Source organism: Bidens hawaiensis, unplaced genomic scaffold (assembly GCF_021521415.1).
Source record: "Bidens hawaiensis isolate Kalapana, Puna unplaced genomic scaffold, B.hawaiensis_p1.1 tig00019805_1, whole genome shotgun sequence".
NCBI classification, from domain to species: domain Eukaryota; kingdom Viridiplantae; phylum Streptophyta; class Magnoliopsida; order Asterales; family Asteraceae; genus Bidens; species Bidens hawaiensis.
The window spans coordinates 207,515-229,575 of NW_027493009.1; the positions used below are offsets into that span (position 1 = coordinate 207,515).

A 22,061-nucleotide genomic window follows, 5' to 3' on the forward strand; every position below is an offset into this window, starting at 1 on the left:
AGGTAAATTTCATATGAAAGAGAATATGTAAAACGAAGATTATCAAATTAAGGAGTATTCCATTACATATATTATTACAACGGGTGAAAAACTGAAAATATCATAAGTATCCACACGATATACCAAAATCACAAACAAAAGAACACAACTTGGAAATTAAACTCTTAAAAAACGAAGCAATGACACATGAGAAAGAAATCAACGTCCGGAAAGAGCCACACCAGAAAGCAATATCAAAAGAATCAGCACAACCACTCCAGCGTACGAACCAATCAAAGACCCGGACACCCGTTGCAGAAATCATTAAACTGTTGACAAATCGCGAACCAGTTCACCTTATTGTTTCCTTTGTGTGCCAACTGCACTATAGCCGTTGCTGCGGCTGAACCAGCCATCAGTAAACCCATAGCCGCCTTATAGGTACATACACACTCATGATGAATATTAAGTTAGTACATGTCACGTGGTTTAGGACTTACCTAATTAGTATTTCTAGATGTTTTTTGGAAGCTTTTGTGCTTGTAGGCAATTTGTTCTCCTGCAAGCCAATTGGTTACAAGTTCGCTTGGGTCGTTAACGAACTCCATAGAGTTTGGCGAAAACTTTAAGCGACGACTTAAGTTTAACGAAAAACTCTATGGAGTTTCTTTACCGCTAAGGTGAACCTCTAAACTCCATAAATCATTGTTCGAACTTGCATGAGTTCGCTTACTGGATAACGAATTGTTTGTAGGTTAAGGAACTTTTGGAAACATCTATGAGTATTTAGTTGAATTCTTAAGCATCTATTAATTCAAAAAATTACATTTAAATATGGGTTATCTAGACTCACCGTGTCAAGAAAAAACAAGAGAAGCCTGGTGTTCACCATATTCGCCTTTGCTATGTGTAGGATCGAGAGAACTAGAGAGAGAATGAGGTACGCGCTCACTATGGAACTCGCTACCACGAAAAACCTGGTTTTCATGGACAAATATGTTAAAACACATAAACTAGTTATTTCATATAGCTAGTTTTCTCTTACAATTTTTGTTAATTTTATACAAAGTATGTAATTATGTAATTACGGTGCTTAACACAGAGGATAATTACAAAGTAAACCTGATCTAACTATACCTAGCTATTAGTTGTGATAAAGATAAAATAATTCTTATCTACGTAACAATTAAATCTTAATTTTTGATATAATAAATAAAAGTTTTTTCTTGCCACGTGTCACTCTATGATGCATTCTAATTCTTTCTTCCCACCTCTCTCTTCTATTAATTATACATTAAATATTCATATTTTTTAATTCGTTTTTATTTAAAAAAAGTTAGATTTGTTTATTAAACTTTTTATAAATTCGGCATTTTTCATGATTTAATTTCTCTAATACGAATTATATCGTTTTTTATATATAAAAGCATTTACAGATATATGAATCATTTTTGTCTTTAAAACTTACTTGGGTTTATTGTTAAAAACACGTGAATTTTTAACTAAACTCGGCCCGCCTTCTTTTTCTCCGTCCATATATTGTTAATCAAAACCATATCGATTTTTTTTTACTGCGCATTCTTCGACTAATCGAAAGATATCTTCCACTGATGATAAGTTCGTTTTATTCCGATTGTATCGGTTATGTTTTCATAATATTATTCTACTTTAGTTGTTACCATATTTTTAGTGTATTATCTAATGTTGCATCGAAAAAAATATTTAGATATTTATGATTTATTTTTTAGTTTGTGAATTATAGTTGCAATTTAACTTTTTACTTATTTAATACAATATTCAACTTTGTTTATCATTCTTTTAAGTTGTTCAACGCGTGCAGGACACGGGTACCTAACCTATTAACCATTAATATATTCATGATATGAATATTGTATTCCTAACAAAGAATGCATGAAAACTTAACTGTTATTATTACTAATCATTATATTTTTTACTAGGTTAGACCCCGTGTTACACACGGGTAGAAATATATAAAACTATATATATATATATATATATGTTTGTGTGTGTGTGTGTTATACATTTTAATGAATTGTAAATGACAGATAATCTAACATTATTAATATAAGATATCACATTATTGCTTTAATTTAAAAAATCCAACATACAAAGAAAAACAGAGATAAATAACAATTTAAAACATATTTCTACCTTATACTATGAAATAAAAAAAGACATATTAATTAAAATTTCATTATGTACTGAAATCATATGTTATAAGCTATGAATCGTAAACATGTAGATATTGTAACATAAGTTGCGTGCTATAAAAACTATTTTTGTTGAAATTACAAAACATTTAAGTATACAACATAAAAGAATGCTACAAATATGAATATTACAATGAAATATAACAATTATAATTTTGATTAAACCTTTTAATAAAGCAACAATAAAATCTAAACTTCGTGACTTGAACCACCATTTCAATCCAAACATCTAGTCCAAACGTTCATAAATAATTTCCCAAAATCCAAAAAAATAAATAAAATAATAATAACAAAGTCTCAAAATTTTAGAAAATAACAACGAAGACAATTAATTGTCTTTAATAGTATAGTAAGATAGTACGATTTGATGTTGTTCTTCATAAAAATCGATTAAACACTAAAATATAAATCATACCTAAAAATTGCAAACGATGACATGTTTGATGTTGTTTGGATTATGAAATCTACAAATCATGAAAAACCGGTTATAGATGAGGCGAAGAACCCGGTTACAAACGATGAGGAGCTTTATGATTTTTGAACGTAGCATGTGCCTTTTAAAGAAGAAACGATGAACAATTTAAACCTAGTCAATTTAATAATTTTTTTTTAATTCTAGCACTAATTAGAATAATTAATATCATAATTATAATAATAAGTTACAAAAATATAAAACTCAATATCATTGATTAAAATTTTATTATGAATATGTGAAAATTAGATTTATGAAAGATTGATGACATGGAAGCCTATGTGGATAACCTAGTGAAAGACATGTGGACAAAATTGTGTTGATTTAGTATATTAGTTAGATTTTCAGAAAGGAAAAACTTAATTAATAAATTAGTAATAACTAGCTTGAGTTAAGATCCAAGATTTTAGATTAAATCATGACTGTATATTATAGTGCACAGTGGACCATGCATCTAGGTTGGGTCCATTGCTCCTAGTATCGAAACGGGAGTGATGTGGTTAACAACTAATTAGTAGCTAACTAGTTAATGCGGAAAAATATCGGATATTGGTCAACGATCGATATCTGAGATATCGGTCCTTGACTGATATCTGAGATATCGGTTATCGCAGTGAGATATCGGTGGGATATCGGTAATTTTAATATCACGTAAAATTCATGTATATAGCAATTTAATGCTAATAATTCAATATAGTCTCCTACTATTAACAAACTAACCTTTTGCAAATTGCAAAACACTAACAATCGTAGCAAATAAAAATTGATTAAGACTTAAAACAATAATATTGAACGCTAAAAGTTGATAATTAAGACTTAAAACACTGATATTGGGAGTATTGGTGATATATCTGTTAAATATTAGTCCAATATCGTTGACATTATCGGTACCGATATTCTGACTTATATATCGCCAAGGGACCGATAACCGATATATCATTGATATATCGGTGATATATCAGCGATATCGACTGCATAGATTAATATAGATTAATAGAACTTACGTGAAGGAAAGGAGGTCATTGAACTTGGCTCTAAAGCTTACAAACTGGGAGAAAAATGGAAGCGTCTGATTTGTTGTAGCCATGGCAATCGCACTGGCTAAGGTTCCAACGATGGCAATGAGCCTAAGGAGAAAGTCAAGTATGGCAATGCCTCTATTTGCAGGTTGAGCAACACCAAGTTGTAATGCACCTGGCTTCATTCTTTTCGTGTGAGGAAACTTTGATTAGGTTTCAAATATGACGATTAAAAGCTTGGATAGGTGGTGAATGATGCATGAAACAGTGAGTCATATATATACACATGCAAATATATGTAAAAAGTATAATTATATGCAAATAGAGAAAGTAGGTTGATAATGCTAACCTGCCCTCTCTTGTATTTTTCTAGGGATTCTTTCCCAAAGATGGAGTCTACCATTTTTGGGAGGTATAGTTGTTGGGTGCTCCATAATAATCTATGGGAGTTAAAAGAGTTGTTAATGGTCCATACATTCAAGTAAACTTTGTTGTTTACTTTTAATTTTTTTTAATTAATTCCGTGATATACATAAATAGAAGTAAAAATATTATATTTAGAGAGATGCAATAAAATTTTCAAAAGTGGAGTTTTGGAAGAAAAAATTCAACTCTACTGGTTATAAGTTTCATAGTAATTTATTGGTAAATTGGAAATAAATAATCATAACTTTTGTGTATTGGTTGATAATAATCTTAACTTTAAAAATCATTATAAGCGGTTCCAACTTTCAACTATTTTTGTCTCAGTGGAACTTTGTTAAAAAACACTACTTTTGTGTATTGCACAATCCCTTTTTATGATTAATATTCATTAGTAGCATAACGGGGGCCTAACTTTAAGAACCAATTTGTGATTTGGCATTCCAGACATCTTTAACCCATTTCAAAAATTAGGAGAGTACAACTGTGGTAAAAATTATCAGAAACAGTTTTAGCCTGATCTAAACTATCGGAACTTAGATACTCGACTTCGTCACTTGGAAAAAGTGCGAACATATGCTCATTAATTTCCTAAACAACCTCATTCAAATGTGCCAATAGGGCCCGATCCATAAAGTAAGTAACTTCATTGAATCTATCGAAGATGTTAGGATTTGACAAACTGAATTAAATCAATAGTTGGATCTAATGAATTCAAAATTAGAAGATCATCTAGAATCTCAACTATTGATTCTCCATCATTTGGACCACCAACATTCCCTTCACCTATATCCAATAGCCAATCAGCGAACTCTTTGATCTCTTCAACATTTGAGGATCGATATCCAACTGTAAGCCTCATGTTCTTTGTAAGTTTAAGTAGTTTACAGTTTGACCAAATGCACAAAGAATTTATTGAAGGACTTACAAATTAACTTCTAGTACCGTTTGTAACAACGGGCAAAACTGTCGGAAATCACCACCAAAAACAACCACATTACCTCCAAATAATGCTTCTGAAGTATTTTGCGGGATCACCTGTCATAACATCTTTTAAAGTCCTATACAATGCTTCTAATGTGTGCTTATGAATCATGGGTGCTTCATCCCAAATAACGTTGTTTTTTTCAATAATTCATACACGTCTGTATTTCCCTTAACCTAGTTTAGAAAACAAATAAAAACATGTTTAATGCAGCGAATGTATATTAAAATTTAAATTCAAACATATGAGATTGAATATTAAGAACAAAATACACTTTTAATTTATCTAAATGGACATTTTTGTTAACTCAATAGGAAAAAACAAAAGGTGTGCATAAGATTTTCATGATGACATATAGCGTATGATAAATAATACCCGAAATTGAGAATCTTCAGTTAGATTAATCGGAATGAGAAATCTTGAGTGGCTGTTATACCACCTTCCAATAACAAAGAAGCTATTCCGCTTGAAGCAACGTTCAATACAACTTCTCTCTTAGACCTTATGGAAGTAGATAAGGTTTTGCATAAATACATTTTGCCCGTACCACCATAGCCATAAACAAAAAACACACCACCTCTTTTAGCGACCAATGAATTCATTATTTCATTAAAAACACCTCGTTGTTTATCTGTTAATGAATCAAAAAGATTATTAAATTCGTTAGACATGGTTTCGGTATCATAAGAAAGTTCTTCAACCATCAAATCCTTTTTTGGAAAAGGCATTTGTTTATACTTTCTGAGAGTTAAGTTGTTGGAAACTAAAAAAAATTCAATTTCAAGCAATGCTAGGTTCTTTAGTTGTTCTTCGTTAAGACTCAACTCTACAAAACAAAATAACATCATATATTTAAAAAAAATATAGATTTTTTTATATAAATAGTTGTGCAACCATAAAATGGATTAAAATTATTTAAATCTTGCCTGGATTATTTTGATCCTTGTGTTGTTTGTATAGAATGTCGTCAACTAAAAGTTTTCATGTGATTTCCCAAACAAAATGAGGTCTAGATAAACGATATGTAATCAATATTGTAGCAAATAAATTTCGAAGATAATAATCAGTGGAAGTATAACTTACTTCTTCAATGGCTTCTATACACTCCTTATTATCATCGAAAAGGCCTCTTCTATAACATGCCTCTAGAAAAGTATCACAAACAACTCCATCAACTTTTTGAATGTTTTCAAAGCATTTATGCCCTTTAACCTTATTTAATAGAATTCTTAGGTAGTAAGCTTCATCGAGCGCGGGTGGAACAGCATGAACTCTACCTATTGCAAACCCCCTTTGTCGTAATTCCCATTTACGTTATTTTTTTCCATACAAACTTTGTTGGAAACTCAGAGTAGATGAGATGGGTTGCATACTCGTACTTCTTATTACACTCAAACCAACCAGTAAACATTGAAGACGCATTAGTGGTTTTGTTGAGTACATCTTCAATATCTTCATTAGCACCATATATTACTGGCTGTTCACTAGGTAAATGAAAAGCAAGCCTCATAATTGACAGAAACCAATAATGCACGTTAAATGAAAATATTCTTCATGTGGCTTCGCATGCCGAAACATATCTACAGTTATAAAATGCTTTAATTTCATCTAAATTAGGATCTTGGTTATCAAGATTTGTATTTATTACAAGCGAAATTGTCACTTGATTTGGACCCTTATAACACATACTTGATTGACCCATCTTGATTGCACCACTCGACGTTTATATGGGCTTGAAAATTTTTTAATAGTCTTGTTATAGGGAAAAATACTACTATTATCTAAATTTATATCTGACTTAACAACATATTCTTCATTATCTCTTCTTTTGTAAACAGGAAAGCCTTCGGAATAAACATTTGTTTCATTTAGAAATCTTTTTGGAAAACTCTTGTAACATCTTTTATTAACCATGCAGGTGCATTTAGGGTTAGCCTCACCACATGGTCTGTGAATCATGTGATCAGATACAAGCTTGTATAGCTCCGGTTCAGTATTCTTGTTTGGAATTTCAGCAGAGATAAAATTTTATCAGTTGTGGATTATTAATCTTGCTTTCTGCATGCATAAACTTGCAAATATGCGCGCGAGGTAACCCCCTTTTTTGAAATTCAATCGTGTAAACAACTACAAAAAAAAAGCTGTTAGACAATATTTTCTTAATATTAACACATTAAATATATAAAAATATCCATAACTAAAATATTTTTTTAATATTTAATAGCCATAAGATTAAAGAATGTTACCTGCTTGAACCTATCCAAACAAAGAATTTTCCTTTAATTCTTTAACCATTGAATTAGGCTTGAGCTTAAAAAGTCTACATAATATATCAGGTCTATTCTCCGACTTTTAAGGTAGTATTCTTAAGAAACCTTTTCACTTCTGGCCAATTGGGATTACATGTTATAGTGATGAAAAAATCTGGATAACCATACCATCTACAAAGGGACATAGCATCTAGATAATTTTGCATCATATATCGTGCTCCCCCCGGTAAATGACGAAGGTAGAATAACACGCTAACCAGCTGTAGAATGATCACCATTTCCAGCTGATTGAATACCTCGTAAACTTTCGTACGTATCACACCTAAGATCATGTTGTTTAGCGCGAATAAAATGTAACCTTTGATCCTCAATCATGGTATATTCGTAAACTAACATCTGCTGAAACAAACGCTACCATTTAACATCACTGAAAATTTATTTGGCCTATCTTGAATCCGATATGCAAAAAACTCACGCATTATAACCTTCTTACGTGTGCTTGTAGATGAAGACGTAACATTTTTATGATTTATGTTAACCTGATAACCATCCTCACCAAAAGGATAGAACAACGGGTATTGTAAAGGAACATATGATGGATGAAGTTCACTGATACGCTTTAATGAACCACATTTTTTGTAACAATTATATCTCTGTTATCAACTGCATACGATTAATGCAGCAACTTCATAAGCGAATGGTAACTTATAAGTCCTTGCATCATATTGTCTTATTCCAATAATAAGCAACTTCAAGTCCATTTGTGAGTTTTGTTGAAAGCAATCCCGTACCATTCGATACGCTTGAACCAAACGATTATGTGAATCTAGCATCATCTTAAGATAATTAATTATATTATTTTATTGATTATCGACCATTGGTTTAGTGTCACTACAAAAAAAACGATACATATATTTAAAAACATAAATAAAATATATGAAAATAAAATTTGTCGATATTATTTTCGTTAATACCTAAAACCACTTTGACGATATGAAATCTCATTTTCAGTGTCATAGATGTAAAGTTGAGTAACTGAGGCTTACGACCATCTAATGGTAGAAGACTTCCTAAACATTGATAGTTTTCACCACCAAGTCTAAACATCATCATCATCATCATCATCGTACTATAGTAGGGTCTGAGGAGGGTAAGATGTAGACAGCCTTACCTCTACCCCATAAGGATAGAGAGGCTGCTTCCGGTGAGACCCCCGGCTCGATAGTAGTTTTGCATCACGCCTTGGACATAAGGCACATAGCACTCAATCATCGGGACACCGGCTGATCGGTGCATGTACCCTTGTCTTTCGGCTATCAACGCCACTACATGATGCCTGATTAACCGTCCGTCACTTTTAACGTTATTTTCACGAGATTAGTAAAATAACGTCAAAATTAGTGCAATTTCACTTTTGCCCACCCGAGGGTTCACACATATATACATCATATGTGCGCACCGCAAGCAGGGCTACACCAAGTCTAAACATATATGGAGCATTTCCTCGATTGAGAGAATTGTTAATCTTTCCACCCATAGACGTAAATGAAAACATTGAATTGAAACGTCTAATATTTTTCAAGAAATACTTGTTCATCGTGCTTTCACCATGAAATAATTGAATATAACTTCATCAGATTGCCTAACATCCGGAAGTTCAACTTTTCCATTATAGCAACATAAAGAAAAACCTCCGTCAACGTTACTCTTCTTTCCTCCCTTAACTTCAGCTTCCCACAACAATGCATTGCAACTTGGACACATAACGGATTGATTACCATGATCAACATATTCTACATAAAGTTATAAAGAAGAGAAGCTTAAGTTACTTACCCGATCATATAAAATATTATTTATTCAAAGAAAAAAAAATATATGTATGTATATATATATATATATATCAATCTTCTTTTTACTTATATGAAATTATAAAATTACCTAATGATATACCTTTAAAGGCGTCTACAACATTCTCATCACCAACTATAACATGTTCATTTAAATCAGGCATCCGTATAGGTGTAACAGTGGTTAACTTTCTTGGCCTTTTACGAAAGGTTGTTGATGACTCTGCAATGTCATTAACAACACGAGAAGAATATCTCGACGTGCTAGACATGTTTGTCGTAACATCAACGTTAGATTTGATGAGACGACCTGATGACAATGAAAAAAATAATACGTAAGTATAAACTCTCAAACTTAATGTTAGATGATGGTGATAGTTTTTATTAATAAAAAGTGTGATGAAAAGCATGTTTTCATATAAAACTTCAAACTTTCAGTAAGATATAGTTTTTTAATAAATAACTACCAATTAAATTTGAACCAAATTTTTCCAAACTAATATTTTGAAATACTTGTAAGTGTTTGATATATTTAAAAATAACAGAAAAAATCAAAGATATATAATACTTATAGGGAAAGGTCAAATACTTGAAGATGAATTTTGTGATGTATTTTTGTTTCAATTACTTGAACCAAATCGCTTCCCATCTAAATTTAATCATCTTTCTTTTCGTTTGGAAGCTGAAGAGTTTATATCTGCTGTACACATTTCCTCTGCAAATACAAACAAAAATAATAAAAATATGCCCAAAAGGGTATGTCATAAACACTACACTCTATAATAAAGGAAACCACAATGGGACAGGTGTCACCTTCTCAATCACCCATATTTTTCTTTTCCCGCCTACACATTTTTTAGGGTTGTTTTCCACAGATGATTAATACCACAAAATTCATATTCTCCGTGGAAGGCTTTTTCATAATTAGGTTCATTGCCTCCGGATTTATACTCTTCTGCAACTTCTTTGTATTCAAAATAGTTTTCACGTATTTAACTTTCCCAATTATTTGTTTTGCATTCTGAAAAGCATACAATAGGCTTTTTTTTCGGGGGGGGGGGGGGGGGGGGGGAGGCCGGTAATAGTGAATACTTAGCTCTCTTAACTACCTTTTGATAACAATACTAGCAAATTATGTGTCATTTAGAGCGCATGTGAGCAATGATTACTGTTGCTTTTGTGGATGTTTGTTAATCTATTTATAAAGATCTTTATACTTATGTGAGTGTCTTCATTAATGAAAATAGGATAGAAACATTTGTCTAACACACAAAGAGTGATGAAAAAGAATATAGTTCGTAAACCTATAATATACTTCTTAACTTCTTATAACTGAAATTACCATGTTTAATAAAATAATAAAATTTTTGTAATTGTATTATCTTTATATATAAAGAGATCAACTATAAATCTATACCAAACATATAAGTAACTATCAACTGCCATAGCCTATAGTGTTGCAAGTTAAACTTATTTTTCTTGCTGCTCTTGTTTCACTTTTCACTTCTTTGTAATATATAACTTTACAAATTGCAAAGAGAGAACTTCGATTTTGGTTCCTGTGGTTTATTAAAATTATTAGTTTTGGTCCAATAGTTTATTTTAAACTTTTATGGTACAATAGTTTCAATTAACTATTAGTTTTAGTCCAATCCATTAACGTTATCCACCAACCGTTAGTTAATACAACTTTGAGGGTCTTTTTTTTATTTTTCACAAACTTTTAATAATAAGAATTATTGGGTTTTTACCTAAATTAAGTTTTATACTTTTTGTTATTTTTTAGTATTATGGTTTCTTATATTTGTTTATATATAAATATCTGTACACTTTTTATTTTTAATAAATATAATTTTTTTTCGAAATTGACGCTTTTATGCAAGTGTGTATTTTTAATAAATGCAAACCAAGACGTCATTCCTGTTTTGATGGGCTGGCAAGGTGATTAAGATGCGAAATAATTGTTTCAAACTCAATACGATACAAAAAATTAATTGTTAAAAAAAAATACAAACCAAAAATTAAAATTAATAAACAGATTTTCAAAAACCCTATGTCATTAGAAAAGTAAAAAAAATAATATAAAATAAATATATGCTCTTTTTACTACCGAGAAATAAAAGCAGAAAAGCTAAGTTTTCTAAATCATTTATAATTAGTAGAAGTGTAGAATTAAAATGGAACTTAAAAAACAAATATTTTGTTTTTTAAAGCCTAGATATTATTACAACTATAAAAAGTAAAAATAAAAGTATTCAAATACAAATAAATAAATACATAGTTTCATAAAAGCTCCGGTTTTGAAACAAAATATTGTAAAAAAATAAAAAAAGTATATATTTATATATAAATAAAGATAATAAACCATAATAGTTAGAAAATAACAAAAAGTATAAAACTTAATTTTGGTAAAAACCAAAAAAATCTTATTATTAAAGGGTTGTGAAAAATACAAAAAAGACCCTCAAAGTTGTATTAACTAACGATTGGTGGAAGACGTTAGTGGGTTGGACTAAAACTGATAGTAAATTGAAACTACTGTACCATAAAAGTCTAAAATATACTATTGGACCAAAATTGATAATTTTAAGAAACCACGGGGATCAAAACCGAAGTTCCCTCAATTGCAAAATAAAAAAGAATTGCCTTTATTTAAAGATTTCTCTATTCAACCCGTGTAACACATAGGTTTCTAACCTAGTAACTAATTAAAACATATACATATAAGACTCTAAATACAAACTATTTTATATACTAACCGGTGTTAATTAAGTTAGCAGAGTTGATAGTTGGTATTGTTTATTGAGACACATTCTGTTTATTAGATTGTATACGTGTGACTTCATTTGATGAAGTAATATTTTGCAAACTGTTGAAGATCCGATTAACTGTTACAGTTTACATATTAAATATAAATGTGATAAATTAAATTCACACTGATAAAATAAAAGTAACAATATGATATGAACATACTAGGGACATAAGAAGTGAATGAATAATAACTTGTATGCGGATATGAATTTGGAATATAAGATAGACCATGGATGTTATATTGACAAGTACAGCCTACTATATTAGAATTACCTGAAGTAACATTTTGTGAATGCTTATCTTCTTGTCAAACTTAAATGATATTAAAAATATATAGATTAAATAAAAATTACATACTTGGAACCGGGTTACCAACAACAGGATATGGGAAGTAATTATAAGATATAATGGGTGTAGCTTGATAATTCATGGAGTTTGTATTATTTGAAATAGAAGACAATGGTAACCGTTGAGATTGAGCTACAAGTGAAAACGTATTATAGACATGAATATATGAATTGGGTTATAGAATGTAAAAAATAAATACACACCATTTGTGTTGAACTTATTTTGAGAAAATGAAGATCCTTTCGGTTTCCCCTTCTTTGATGATGTAGACATCTTTGACAAACAATAATTAATTAAAAAAAACCTCTCTGCTAGGAAACTTTGCAGCCTATATTTCTAAAAATTAAAACACCATTAACAAATGTTATTCAATTTTTAAAAAACATATAATGTATGCATAGTTGTGCAAATGAAATGTCAATAAAAAACCAAAACACGTTTCACTCTACCAGTTATGAATCTGGTATTATAACCTTTAATTTTGAGTAAATTAGAAACATGAAATTAAGAGAATATGAAATTAGACTAAAATAAATACATGAAAAAAAAGTTATATGTAACTTGTTTGGTCTGCCACTAATATATAAGTTAGTTTCTTTCATTTAAATTTGAGAAAAATAATCACATGAAATTAAAAAATAATATATAATTCGATTAACTATAAATACGTTAAATTAGAAAAGAATATGTAACTTAAAGATTACTGTTTTCATATATCTAAATAATACTAGAAAGATGCCCGCGCGATGCGGCGGGATACAAAAATCTTAGTAATCATATAACAATTTGGATGCTCAAGGTTCGTTTGAATCATTGAAAGCGTTTAAACCAATCACCACTTTTAGTCAGCCGGTTTCTGAATGTTCAAACCATAGCAAACAGTTTGGTTTACGGTTAATACCGAAAATCGGCCATATAAAACCGGACATGACTGTAAACTTATTACTGAAGCTCAAAGCGTGAAACCAAACCGTTAGTAACGATTCAGTTTAAATTTTCAACGGTTCAGTTTCGGTTTTCAATGATAAAAAGTTCGAGCCAACGGTTTGGCTCACGATTTAACTTAGAAGTCGCTAAAACCGAATTGTAAACGCTCATACGTAACGTGCTAATTTTTTTAATCGAAACAAACTATAGCAATACCATACCCAAATTAAAGAAAATATAATGCTTATTTTATAGTGCAATTTAAAAAAAATATACTAGCGTATGAAAAAGTTATGGCCGTTGAAAAATCGTTGGTGGGAAGTTGGTTTAGAATTAAATAAAAAGGAATACATGGGTGGGTAAATATGAAGGTTCAAAGTTGTAACTATATCTTAAATTTACAAAAGTTAAGTAAAGTTGAGGGAGCAATGTTGAAACTATTTCTATGCATAATCTGTAATGGACAAATTTACCCCTACCTTACATGCTATAGAAAGTGTACCTTATGCTTTACAACTTGTAAATTACTTAAAAAGTAGGTATCTTAATTTGCCCATGTCTCATGTATTATATATAGTATAGATGTAAGTTTACTTTATTCTAATCGCCTAAAAAAATAACAATGCTAATATGTAATATATGTTGAAAACTTACAATTAAGAAAGAAAATAAAAATTTTTGAATGAAACTAAAAATTTAGAACTCCAGTATAAAGAATAGATGTTTAACTGTTGATACATGTTTTGTATGTCTCGGTCTTTATTATCTGATAATGTAATAGTTTTAGTATTATAGGGGGTTTTAATGTAAATATGCCCATTCGCCTAAATTGTAAGGCACATTCGTTATTCCATAACGAATGTGTCACATTCGTTAACCCTGCTTAATGAATGGAACATAGTGAATGAAGGCTATTCGCTATGGTAATGTATTAACAAATAAGTATGTTTATTCGTTAGGTTAATGTAACGAATGACTCATTCATTAAGGTTATCTTAACGAATGACTCATTCATTAAGGTTATGGTCATCCTCTATAAATACCCCTGTAATCTATTTCTAATGTAACAGTTCTGATATTTTCCTCTTACCCTCTCGTTACTCTGCCCAAATTTCCTCTCAACATACACACTACACACACTTAACGTAATCATCCTTAATCGTATACATACACAACGAAATCCTTGATGTCATCTTAAGATCTAGATCCATTACCGGCTCAATCAAGTGGTATCAGAGCCTATGATCTGATCTTCGATGTTGTTCGTTGTTTAACGTGTGACATCTGACCCGATCCGACCCGACCCAGGTACCCGTTTCTCTGACCCGATCTCTTTCTTTTATGATTTAATATTTATTTATTTATACTTATACTTTATTTTTAATAATAATAATATATTTTCCTTCCCGCCTCTTTCTCTCTCTTTTTCTTTCCGCCGTCCCGTCCCTCTCCTTCTCTCTTTCCGCCTGGTTTCCCTCTTTTTTTTCTCTCTGCTTGTCCTTTGTTCCTTCCCGCCTAAGGTTGTCTGCGCAGCTCCACGCGCCAGACCCCTTACAAGGAATCCTGCGTGAAGACCACCTGTTTCAGCGATACGCGAGACGAACTCTTCTCGCAGCGCGCTAAGAATTGTAGTTCTTCTCGCAGAGCGCTAAGAACGGTAGTTCTTCCCGCGACGCGCTAAGGATTATAGTTCTTCTCGCAGCACGCTAAGAATCGTAGTTCATCCCTCGACGCGCGAAGAATTATAGTTCTTCCCGCGGCGCGCTAGGAATTTTAGTTCCTCCCGCGGCGCGCTAAGAAATGTGATTCTTCCCGCGGCGCGCTTAGAAATGTAGTTCTTTCCGCGACGCGTTAAGGTTGGTTCTGTCTGCCTTCGCGCTCGCGCACTTTTGCCTTCGCGCTCCAGCCTTCTCGCGCTGAACCCTTTGAGTTTTCTTCTGTTTAATCTAGCCGTTTGCTTTTGTGTTGTCTTATCTTTTGTGCTGTTGACCTAATCTGTTTTATTTCTGAAAAGCCACTTTTGGCGCAGCATGCGCACCAACCCCATTGGTTGGCAGAAAAAGTGACTGACATTATCTTTTGAGATCTGCTTTTCCATGCTTGACCAGTACCTTTATCTGACCCGCCCATGCCTGTTTACTGTTCCCTGTCAGCTTTATCTTGCCTCTGCAGCTGCCATATCTTTCCATATCTTTTGCTTTTGGAATCTTTTACTTTTTGAGATCCTTTCCCCTTTTCTAGGGATTATGTCTCCTAGGGTTTTCCTATAAATAATAGTAATATTTTCATAACACTACACACACAAAACACTTAATCTCTCCTGTTCTCTTGCCCCTTGCTCTCTCTGCCGCCTCCCTCTCTGCCTCCGTCTTCCTCCCTGTTCTGCCCTGCTTTTCCGGTAATATATATTATATATAATAATTTACTTATTAATTATGCTAACTTATAATCAAGACTTAAATCAATTCATTAAAAACAATAATCTTATTTATAGGTTAACTTGTGCTTGTTTAAAGTTGGTTCTTGCTTTATCTTTCACCGCATCGTTTATCAAGTGAGTAATCTCGTACCTAATCCCTTTTTATTTTTAATGTTTTGGGATGTTCATGTGTTCATACAAACTTAGAGTCTTAAACTTGTTTATGAACTTTAGTCGCGCAGTATCCCATGTGTTGAGGACGTTTACTTGGCTGTTTATTTGTATGTGTGTATCATTAACCGCTTTGTTCGGCCTATTCCGAAGTTTTCATGGATCCATTAGATGAACACGGGAGACCTATCGTTTACGGTTTTCTTTGTTTACACTTGCACAGATGTTTTCTCGTTTTTGTGCTCAATTGGGAGCACGGATTGAACTATGAACTATGAGCTATGATCTATTTAGGCTTGATCACAATCTGATTGCACCCTTGTTAAACACCAGACATACACGTGTTGCGCGCAGATTTATTGTTATCTATGTATTGTATTAAACTTGATTTCTCACCAACACGCAAGTGTTTGACGTTTTATTTTAACACATGTTCAGGTTTGCTGTAGCTACATTTGGAGCTTGTGGACACATAGGAAGTTTTCTTTATTTTGGACCTAGATTAAAATGTATTAAGACAAGTTTTTTTTCTGCTGTTCGAATATTATGATTTATAATATATTGATTTATGATGATTTATGTTATCTTGTGTTTACTCTGCGCGTGCGCGAATGAATGTATTTATTAAATATTGACACCCAATAGTGTCACGAGTAATGAAACAATATGTGGCGCCCCGATGTATAATCCGCCTTTGGTCGGGGTGTTACAGATTGGTATCAGAGCTCATTGACTTTAGGATAGGTGGTTAGACGTAACGGCCTAGAATACCTAAGAGTCCCTTCTCGCGCATGAGAGAAATCTCATGTTTGCGCGCTTATTGTTAAATTACTCGTTATTTATAAATATGCTCGCGCTTGCGCAGTATATGATTTTATGTTTTATTTCGCGATATTTCGATTTTTGTTGAATTTCGATTTTATTGATTTTACTTACATATTCGTTTGTTGGGTTTGAAAATCCGAAAAGTCATGGTGATACATGAATAGTTGATTTTTAATTCCCATTTACGATTATGTTCTGAGGTTGGAGACTTGAAAAGTCATGGTGATACATGAATTGTCAACTTCCAATACTCATTTTCTTGTGTATTTTATATTGAAGATTGAAAAGTCATGGTGATACATGAATCGTCAATCTCCAATACTCGTTTGCTCGTATATTTTAAATTGGGAATTCGGAAAGTCATGGTGATACATGAATTGTCGATTCTTGATTCGAATTTGTTACCTTTATTAAGTCTGCATTTAGGGTCATTTATTTTACTTTAACTTTTGACAGTAACTGACACCGCGAAACCAAGCTTTATAAGATTAAAACTTTGCGCTAAAATCAAGATATTAACTAAAATTAAAACTTTTATAGAATGCCTCCGCTATCTCGCCGATTTCAGAGAAGAGAAGCCTCGCGCATGCGTAGACAGCAACGTTCCCAGGAAATGGCCGCCGCGATAGCCCAAGCCTTGAGCCAAAATAATACCTCCAGTTATAACATTAAATCCTTCAACGCGGGTAACCCTCCAAAGTTCACAGGACTTGAAGGAGCCACCGTGATGCTCCAGTGGCTTGAGAAAATAGAAAACACTTTCCTCCACACCCAATGCCCCTCAGACAGACGAACCCTGTATGCTTCCAGTGTCCTGGAATCTAGAGCGCTTACATGGTGGAATGGAGTAGCTCATGCGCGTGGCGCAGAAGCTGCTTCCAGCATGCTCTGGGAGGAATTTAAGGAAATTCTGACGCGAGAATTCTGCCCTCCCAACGAAGTTAAGCGCCTGGAGGAAGAATTCTGGAACTTGAAGCAATACAGCGGTGAAGCGCGCGAGTACGCGACGCGCTTCCATGAACTAAGTTTGCTTGTCCCTCACCTTGTTACCCCTTCCCGCCGAGCCATAGAGAAATTCCTTGGGGGTCTCCCCATGGAAATTCAAGATTCTGTATGGGCCAGAAACCCAGTAACCCTCTCTGACGCCATCGAGTTGGCCGCTGTGCTCAGCGACAACCATGTCAGAGCAGGAACCCTGTTCCTGCGGGGAACAGAAAAGACCAAACTCACCAAGACTGTTCCTGAACCAACAGAAACCAAACCAGAACCCTCAAACCGTAACAACCTCAAGCGCAGGCGCAAGGCCTATGCGCTTACCAACCCGCCCATTGTCCAGCAACCCGCATACCAACCTCCAGTTTATGCGCCTAACCCACTGTCAACCTACCCAACACCTCCTGTAGTCCACAACTATGCCTTAACCAATCCAGCACTCCCTGCCCCGCCACCTAAGAAACCTTACACAGGAAATCAACCCTTTTGCCCAACCTGTAGACTTCACCACCCAACCCAAACCCCGTGTCGTCAATGTAACCGATGTGGCCGCGTTGGTCACTCTGCTGAGTTCTGTAGAATCCTTCCCGCCAATCCAATTGCGCCAACACCACCAGTCTACCCGCAGAACCCACAACCAACCTACCAAAACCCACGACCCAGAACGTGCTTTAACTGCGGCGATCCCAGTCATTTCCGGAACGCGTGCCCGAGACTACAAGTTCAGATTACGCAGGCGAATCCGGTGAACCAGATTTCAAACCAAGTGACGCGTGGACGAGCTTTTAACATAACCGCGCACCAAGCGCAAGCGAATAATGACGTGGTTAATGGTACATTTTTGCTTAACGGATTTTATGCTTCTGTACTTTTTGATACTGGCGCCGATCGAAGTTTTATTTCTCGCGCGTTTGAGCAGAAGCTTGCGCGACCGCGCAACGATTTAAAAGAAGATTTTTCAGTTGAATTGGCTAATGGTGAAACTGTTTTAATAAACTCGGTGATTAAAGATTGCACGCTTAATCTTAACGAAAACGATTTTCTGATCGACCTCATCCCCATGCCTCTTGGAAGCTTTGATGTTATTATTGGTATGGACTGGCTGTCGAAGAATCGCGCCGAAGTTATTTGCGCCAAGAAGTTGATTCGCATTCCTCGAGAAAATGGTGATCTTCATATTTACGGCGAAAAACCCTCCAGTGGTCTTAAACTTATGTCTTGCGCCGAAGCCCAAAGACTCATGCGGAAGAAGTGTATTGCATTCCTAGCCCGTGTGGTTAAACCTGCTGAAGAAAAGAAGCTTCGCGATATCCCTGTTGCGCGTGATTTCCCTGAAGTTTTTCCTGATGATCTTCCTGGTATCCCTCCCGCTCGTGAAGTCGAGTTTCGTATTGATCTTGTCCCTGGTGCTTCCCCCGTGGCTAAGTCTCCTTACCGTCTTGCGCCCGCTGAGATGCAAGAATTGGCAAGCCAACTTCAAGAGTTGACTGCTAAAGGATTCATTCGCCCTAGCTCTTCGCCCTGGGGTGCTCCGGTGTTGTTCGTTAAAAAGAAAGATGGATCGTTTCGCATGTGTATTGATTACCGCGAGTTGAACAAACTCACCATTAAAAACCGGTATCCCTTACCGCGTATTGACGACCTCTTTGATCAACTCCAAGGTGCCTCTTGCTTCTCGAAGATTGATCTCCGCTCTGGCTATCACCAGTTGCGCATCCGCGATGAAGATGTTCCGAAGACTGCTTTTCGAACTCGTTATGGCCATTTTGAATTCTTGGTCATGTCCTTCGGTTTGACCAACGCACCCGCCGTTTTCATGGATCTAATGAATCGGGTGTGTAGGCCTTTCTTGGATAAATTCGTGATTGTGTTTATCGATGACGTTCTGATTTATTCTAAGACCAAGGCCGAGCATGAGCAACATCTTCGGTTGGTGTTGCAAAAGCTTAGAGCTGAGCAACTCTATGCTAAGCTTTCCAAGTGTGAATTCTGGTCTGATGAAGTACAGTTTCTTGGTCATGTTGTCAACAAGATGGGTATTCATGTCGACCCATCCAAAATTGAAGCAATCAAGAACTGGGTTACGCCATCCTCTCCTTCTGAGATCCGTTCCTTTCTGGGCTTAGCTGGTTATTACCGGCGCTTCATTTCGAACTTCTCGAAGATCGCTTTGCCTTTAACAGCTCTAACGCACAAAGGTAAACCGTATATTTGGGGCTCGAAGCAAGAAGAAGCCTTTCTGACGCTCAAGCGATTGTTGTGTGAAGCTCCTGTCCTTGCGCTACCTGAGGGTAATGATGATTTTGTCGTGTACTGCGATGCCTCTAACCAAGGTCTCGGTTGTGTTCTTATGCAACGAGGCAAGGTTATCGCTTACGCATCAAGGCAACTCAAGGTTCATGAAAAGAATTATACAACTCACGATCTCGAACTTGGTGCAGTTGTTTTTGCCTTGAAAATCTGGAGACACTACCTTTATGGTACTAAGTGTATCCTTTACACTGACCATAAAAGCCTTCAGCATATCTTTGATCAAAAGGAACTTAACATGAGGCAACGCCGATGGAACGAACTCATCAGCGATTACGATTGTGAGATCCGGTATCATCCTGGTAAGGCTAATGTGGTAGCCGACGCGCTCAGCCGAAAACCCTGCCAGCTTAACTGTATCTTGCCGCGCACCCAGCTTCACTTCGCGCCGATTCAAAGCAACCTTGAATCGCGTATTCGTGACGCGCAGCGCGCATCCATCAGTAATGGTAGCCTTCGCGCCGAGTTAGCGTGTGGCGCGGAAGCGCATTTTGTGCCTAATCGGAGTGGAATTCTCTGCTATCTCAATCGCATCTGGATTCCCTTTGATGAGAATCTTCGCGCTGATATCCTGAGTGAAGCGCATAAATCTCGGTATTCTATTCATCCTGGCACTGATAAGATGTACAAGGATTTGCGCATTACTTATTGGTGGCCCGGTATGAAAAAGGATATTGCTGTGTTCGTAGCTAAATGTCTGACTTGTTCTAAGGTAAAAGCTGAACACCAACGCCCATCTGGTTTGCTCGAACAACCAGAAATTCCTACGTGGAAATGGGAAAGTATAGCGATGGACTTTATTACCAAGTTACCTTTGACAGCAAGCAAACATGATAGCATTTGGGTAATAGTGGATCGTTTGACTAAGTCTGCTCACTTTCTGCCCATTCGTGAAAACTACCGTGTTGAGCAACTCGCGCAGCTTTATGTCAAGGAAATTGTCTGCCGCCATGGTACTCCTTTGAGCATCATATCCGATCGCGATGGCCGTTTTATATCTCGCTTTTGGAAATCTCTCCAATCTGCGCTAGGAACTCGCTTGGACATGAGTACGGCATATCATCCTCAGACTGACGGTCAGTCTGAGCGAACTATTCAGACTCTTGAGGATATGCTCCGATCTAGTGTTCTTGATTTTGGAGGTAATTGGGATTCGCACCTGCCTTTGATCGAGTTCTCTTATAATAACAGCTATCATTCCAGTATCGGTATGGCCCCATTTGAAGCACTTTACGGTCGTAAGTGCCGCTCCCCGATTTGTTGGAGCGAAGTGGGTGAAACTCAAATCACAGGACCCGAACTTGTTCAAGAGACAACCGATAAAATCGCCAAGATCCGTGATCATCTGCTGACTGCCAGAAGCCGACAGAAGAGTTACGCAGATCGTAGGCGGAAGCCTCTCGAATTTCAAGTTGGTGATCTTGTTCTCCTCAAAGTGTCGCCCTGGAAGGGTGTTGTCCGCTTTGGGAAGAAAGGTAAGCTTGCTCCTCGTTATGTTGGTCCATTCAAGATTCTCGCGCGTGTAGGAAAAGTTGCCAACAGACTAGACCTGCCGCCCGCGCTCAGTAATGTGCATCCAACGTTCCATGTATCCAATCTCAAGAAGTGTTTAGCTGACGAGAACCTTCACATTCCACTTGAAGAAGTTCAAGTTGATGAAACTATGCATTTCGTTGAGAAGCCTGTTGAGATTATGGATCGCGAGGTAAAGCAAACCAAGCGCAGTCGTATCCCTATCGTGAAAGTTCGCTGGGAGTCCAAGCGCGGAGCCGAGTTTACATGGGAAAGGGAAGATCAAATGAAGATCAAGTACCCGCACCTGTTCTCTGCGCAACCTACTTCGAGATAAATTTCGGGACGAAATTTCTTAAAGTAGGGGAGACTGTGACATCTGACCCGATCCGACCCGACCCAGGTACCCGTTTCTCTGACCCGATCTCTTTCTTTTATGATTTAATATTTATTTATTTATACTTATACTTTATTTTTAATAATAATAATATATTTTCCTTCCCGCCTCTTTCTCTCTCT

General features: G+C 35.2%; 1 pseudogene; it reads right to left on the reverse strand.

Annotated features, from left to right (window-relative positions):
- Positions 1-198: 198 nt before the first annotated feature.
- On the reverse strand, positions 199-4,107 carry LOC143559311 (casparian strip membrane protein 1-like; annotated as a pseudogene).
- Between the last annotated feature and the right edge of the window lie 17,954 nt (positions 4,108-22,061).